Source organism: Ochlerotatus camptorhynchus, unplaced genomic scaffold (genome assembly GCF_037179485.1).
Source record: "Ochlerotatus camptorhynchus isolate MF236.1 unplaced genomic scaffold, CSIRO-AGI_Acam_v1.1 ptg000325l, whole genome shotgun sequence".
Classification (NCBI taxonomy): domain Eukaryota; kingdom Metazoa; phylum Arthropoda; class Insecta; order Diptera; family Culicidae; genus Ochlerotatus; species Ochlerotatus camptorhynchus.
Window position 1 is genome coordinate 625,689 of NW_027040813.1, and position 6,059 is coordinate 631,747.

At 40.3% G+C, this 6,059-nt stretch overlaps 1 protein-coding gene across 1 annotated transcript in view; it reads right to left on the reverse strand.

The window, feature by feature from the left end:
• Window positions 1–5,632, reverse strand: part of Doa (Darkener of apricot) — an 87,966-nt gene extending 82,334 nt beyond the window's left edge. Inside the window, exon 1 of the mRNA XM_065230001.1 lies at window positions 5,518–5,632. The gene's annotated coding sequence lies outside the window, so the exon portion shown is untranslated. The remainder of the gene's footprint in view (window positions 1–5,517) is intronic.
• Between the last annotated feature and the right edge of the window lie 427 nt (window positions 5,633–6,059).

Here is a 6,059-nt window from a genome sequence, read left to right on the forward strand (position 1 = left end):
TTAACACCGTTATATGCCTCACATGATGTAATGGGGCTCTATGATGCGGGTTGGGTTAAACAAATCTGTTGGTACATCGTATAAGTCACTGTTGAACCTGTGGAACTTGAAGATCTAAACTTCAGGATGATATATAGAACCAGAGATACTTTGATTTTTTTTAGCGAAATTCAAAATGACCTAATTTTCCTCAAGAAAACTTTGCGTTTTAGTCAGGAATTACGAACTCTCTTTGGAATTGCCTTAGAATGCTCCACATAATTCTCTTGTAAATTTACTTTGAATCCTACTCAGGATTCCTTTGGAATTCTCCTTAAGTTTCACCTGGAGTCTGCAGTTGCTCAGAACTAATCAGGAAAGAATCCTCAGATTTCACTTTCCTAGAAATTCATGCTCTGAGTTCCCTTGAAATTATTCCTAGAGGTCCATGGAAATTCTTATTAATTTCATTCATTAAAGTTCATAAACTTTGACATTTTTGGAAGTCTTTTAATTTATTTGAAATCTGGATTCTTGAAATTTATTCTATATCCGTAGTGTTGTGTATTTAATTTCGCTCCAGATTTTTGAAAACGTCTCCCAGTTTTATTTGATTGAGTTCAAGATTTCAAAACATAGTCTAAGTTTAAAATCTGCAAAGATTATCAATGTTCCAGAGCCTTAAAAACACAATTCATGCCTAAGACTGACGAGTAATCCTCTCCAGAATAATTTCGTTCAAAGAGTAAGAGTAACTAACGAGGATAATTTTTTTTTAATTATCTGGCGTACTTCAATATAATGTGCTTGATAAACCAATTGGAAAATTACCTGAGAATCCCAGATTCCACAAGATAAAATAAATTCCCTGAAGCTTCCAGGTTCTCCAGGATTTTACAGGTAGTAGACACCCTGCACGTTTGTTGCAAGCATTTTCCTGATACATTATTCAACTTCCCGACTTTGTCTGGTTTCCAGGTATTTCCGGTAGAGCTGCCATTCTGAATAAATTGCCAAAAGGGTCTTAAAACACCAAAGTAACAATGAAAATGCAAAACACCTAACTAACATTGCAAGTTTTATGGAGGTTTTAAAGCATTCTGCAAGGCGAAATCATGCTCTACAGAACCATAATAAAAACAAAATTGTTACTTGGTCAGGCATCAGAACCGCCAAAACTATTAAAAAGTCACCAGAAATGACAGCAACAAGTCCGAAATCGTCCGGAAAATGACTTCAGTGTCGTGTTCCCGAAAAAGGAAAATGCTATCTAGGTTTGAACAACTCCAAAATGACCTTAAGACGCCAAAGATCGTTCCACATGTTTGGACTGGCTTTGACAATTTAGTAAGTGACAAAAAACTGTGATACGAAAGAAAGCGAAGAGGAAATCAAACATAGAGAAAGTAGCCACCCAGGATGGAAATCTTTCACGTTGGCCCTAGGTGCTCAATTTTAGGTCAATGAATGGCCAGTCCAAAGGAATATCTAAAGATTTTCTTAAAATGTTTGGAGGACTTTAGAAAGACGTAGCAAATCTTAGACTGCCAACAGCAAACAATTGTCACCTCGGGGGAGTTTCAGGAAGTGTTTAGAGGGCTTCCAGGGGAAGTGAGAACTGTGTTTCGAGGACCTTCGTTATGATTTGAAGTGATATTACTCGATAAAGAAACCTCCGGGTAGTTTTGGAGGACTTCGAACTTAGGGGAGATTCTTGGCAAGAGACTTTAAATTTTAATGGAAAGTTAACAGATCTTGTACAGAGAAAAAGAAATTGCAGGATCCAATGGAAAGGAAAGAGTACATCAGTATTAGGTCTGTGTTGTAATTGTCGAAACATTTAGTGAACATTTTCCGAAAGAAATGTAGTTTTTTTTTCAGTGTATATTTTTTTCAAAGGTCGGACAAGTTGAGCTAAATTTTTAGAAGATATAAGAGGAGGACCTTAAAGAGATTGGAAAAACATACAAGCATCATCCAAGGGGAATTGCAGAGGTCTTTCCTGACATGTTCTGATAACTTTCAGAAGGCTGTATTCATTAGGATTGGAAGGCTTGTCGTCCAACAGAACATATTCTGAGGATGCATAAAGATTTTCCAGGGCAAGCCAAATCAGGAGGGTTCCTTAGAGAAGTTCCCAAAACTTCGAGGCAACATTTGAAGAATTTTTTAAGGAACCAAAGGTGGAGTTTGGAACATGTTTTGATTGCATGTGCTAGGACAACTTCATAAGACATTCACATCACAAGCAGAGGAGGCAAGAAGGAATTTCTAGAAGAAGCTTAGAGGTCATTAAGGGCAGCACTGCCAGGAAATTGTCAGACGATTTCCTGCAAATGTGGCAATGACATTGCATTGCTAGGGATGATTTTGAAGGCTTCTAATGGAACTTCAGTTGGGATGATTAGAATGGTTTTAGAGGAAATAAGTGGATTTTTTCAGGAGGACTTCCCGGAGTTGGCAAGGGAATTGTTCAGAACGGTTCACAGTGTTTTTTTTTTCGGTGGCGGATTTGTAGGGCTTTCAAGACTAAATGTCAAAGAGTAAGTTTTGGATGACTTGGCAAAATTTTCGAAACTTTCATATAGAATTACCAAGTTGAGGGAGTTTCCTGAGGAGCTCAGAGGTCCTGAATGTCAAGTTGAGCGTATTTTCAAGTTTGAAAATTTACGTATTTCCGGCTATAAAGCAAGACTATACTGGAGGCGGCTGGGTTCGATTCCCGGTTCGATCTTAAAATTTTTCGGGTTGGAAAATTTCTCGACTTCCCTGGACATTTAGTATGGTTGTACTTGTCACAAAATATAATCTTAATGTAAAAATTGTACAGGCTTAGAAAGTTCCAATTTAGAGCCGGCGTGAAATCCTAATGGGGACGTAATAAAGCCAAATAATAAGAATAAGAAAAGAAGAAGAAGAATCAACTCCGGCTAAGCCAGTAAAAACATCCGGCCAACCGGTAGGAACTTTCGGGACTAGTTTACATAGTTTTCCGGAGGAAGTTGGAAGATACTTCTAGGAAAAGTTGAAATGAATTTCTCTGAAAAAAGCTTCCCGTAAAATAGATAAGACACTTTTAAAGGAAGACTCAAGGACTTTTGGGGATGTCAGAAGAAAATTTCAGGAGAACCAACCAATTTCTACTTACAACGAAAACCAGTAGGACTAAGTAGGAAGATACTTCCGAGAAGGTTTGAATAAACTTCCGGGGAACACTTCACAGAGAGTTGGAAGAAACTTCCAGGGTCTTCCGGGAAATCAACCTATTCTCTCATGGGTCAACGATACCCCATTTCCATACTCCTCCCTGTTAACCCTTTCTAACCTCGAGTCAACCGCGGGTAATCGGTCCTCCCCTACTAGACGTAGTATTAAGTCATTCTTGCTAAACATCAAACAATGATATGTCAGCTCCGTAAGGCTAACCTCGATTGCGCCTTCGAAATCGATGAATTGAAATATTTGGTAGCCGAACACAAATATTTCCACATTGCAGGGAATTCCGGCATCCAAATCCCGGGTAGCCTAAAATTGCCCGGAAATGTAAACAATATCTAGGACCCAGTCAATCGTTTTCTCTTTTGGAATGAGATTCCTCTCCAGAAATCAGTGATTCGCTTCCTAGAATTCAGAGTAATGAATCTTTCGGAATTATACAGGAGTTGATTTTCTAAATTTCGAGAGAATCTTTTTCCGGGATTCAGAGTAAACTATTTTTGAAATTCATACTGAATTTCCTTCGGCATTCAGAAAGAATCAGTGAGAATTTATTTCCGGAATTGGGAAAGATACTCTTTCCGAAATCCAAAAACAATCTCAATCCAGAATGGCAAGAGAATCTTTTTCCTGGGGTTCCTTTCCGTTTAACTGGATTCTGAGATAATACCCTTTTGGAGTAATAAAAGAAACCCTTTCCGGTATTTCAAGGGTTCGAGGTCTAATAGAATGTAGATTAATAAAATTTCCCAAAATTCAAACAAGATCATCTTTTTCGCAATAACTTTCGCCTCCAGGATTGGATATCTTTTCTGGGATTCAAAGTTACTAATTTTTCCGGGGTTCAATGTGGATTTCTATTCAGAATTCAGAGAGAATTTCTTGCCGGGATTGAAAGCAAATGCCTCTCCAAGATTCAGAGAGCGAATTATTTCCCATGGATCAGAGTCAACTCCATTTTAGGGATGTCGAAATGCATAGGGAATGCCTCGCTGGGTGTATTGTACCAAAAAACTGCTATGGACTGTATTCAAGTAAAACTTAGATAACTGTGTGGATGAGTCCTAGTGGAAATACTGGGAATTACGAAGCAGGGTTGCATGATTTCTAACTCAAGATTGCCAATTTGACTACCGTTCTTCTTTATCGATCCAAACAAAGGCAACTTCCGGTATAGAAAGATAAAACTCGGATTCACTAGCAATACTCCACATCACCGACTAAATAGGCCAACCCTGCCGAATATCCCGTCTCTTCAAACTCCGAATTTTCCCTCTTTTGCCTTCATCCAACCCTGCACCTGTGCGAAACCCCCAAAAAAAACCATGGCCAAATTCGAACTTGACTTTCATTTTTCATGTACTTGGAAGTGTCGCGCGCGGTTGTTGATGCACTTGCGGGGCCCTGACGCGACACCGCGTTCAATCACAAATTTTTGGCATCCCCTCAAATAATGCTTCTACAAGTGTACAAATCACCAAAGCGCGACGACGGTCGTCTCGGATTACCTTTTGCATCAACATTGCAACCGCAGCGGGTCAATAACGCACTTGACCCAATCGGTTTGTTTTTAGATCCTCCGATCTCGGAAGTGCTGGTGGTGGCACAGAAAGAAAGCACTACGTCTGTATGAGTCATGATCCCGGCCCGCATCAAAATATTGCATACGAAGGCGAAGACGAATGCGTAATAAAACAGCACAATCTGCATAATCGCAACGTCGTCGGTCGTGCTAAAAAGGCCGATTTACGCTGCCATCGATCAGCTGGTTGTTGTTTTTCGTTCGCTTTCTGTCGATGCGAGCGATTTAATTTTACTTCCTTTGAGGTTATGTAAAGGAGAGAAACGAAATTTTTCACGATCCAAATCGATTTGGCAACCGAACAGTAGTAAGCTACTTAATCAAAATTTTCTGTTATTATTAGTTGTTGTTGTTGTTGTTGTTGTTGTTTGAATGTGTTACTGCAGGTCCAGCTGTGCGGATCCAAGATCGAACCGAAAATTCACGGTTGATGAACAAAACAATCTATTTTTGGAACCAACGACGGCGATAGTCTCATTCTCTACCCTTCCGTTCTCGCTCTCTTCGCCTCTCTTTCCGGAGTTATCATACGAAACCGAGATGAGAGTGCCCCGTTCCGTTTTTCCAGACTTCCACACTACTTTCGCCACGATCCCACGCCCATTTTGACACACCAACCAAATCAAAACACACCACTCCGGTTGACCACGCAGAAAGAAGTGCCGCCTGTTGATAACGCGTCACAGTCACGTGCTCCTTATCGCGGAAACTAGGACCAAAACAAAAACAATCCAACTAACCGAAACTACCCAGTCACAGTCGAAGAAATGAAATAATAACGAAACAAAAAAATAATAATTGAACGATCAACACGCGCCCGAATTTGCGAAACAAATGAGATCACTTGCACAGAGTCGTGATCTGACTATACACTGAGACTGACCCATCATCATCACTTTAGGGAGTGCAGCTTAGACTATCTCTCTCCCCGCTAGCTTCTTCTCTTTCACTTGCGCGAACGACGATGATCGTCGAGAAGACACCACCGAAGAGAACATCGAGTGAAACTGACCACTGTCACCACATCGCTCCGAAGCGCGCGCACACACACACATACTCGATCTACTTGATCACCATTAGAATCGGTGTTCATTCATCGAGGAAGAGCGTTTTAGCTGAAAGGGAAAATTTCCTACCGCACACACACACACCCGGGAAAGCGAGGGAAAAGTTTAGCTCAAAAGGAAAGTTGGAAAACATATGATTGGCTGATCATGCGCAGAAATTACGAACATCGAGGGGGCTCTCAATCAATCATGGAGAGGCAATTGATAGTGTCAAA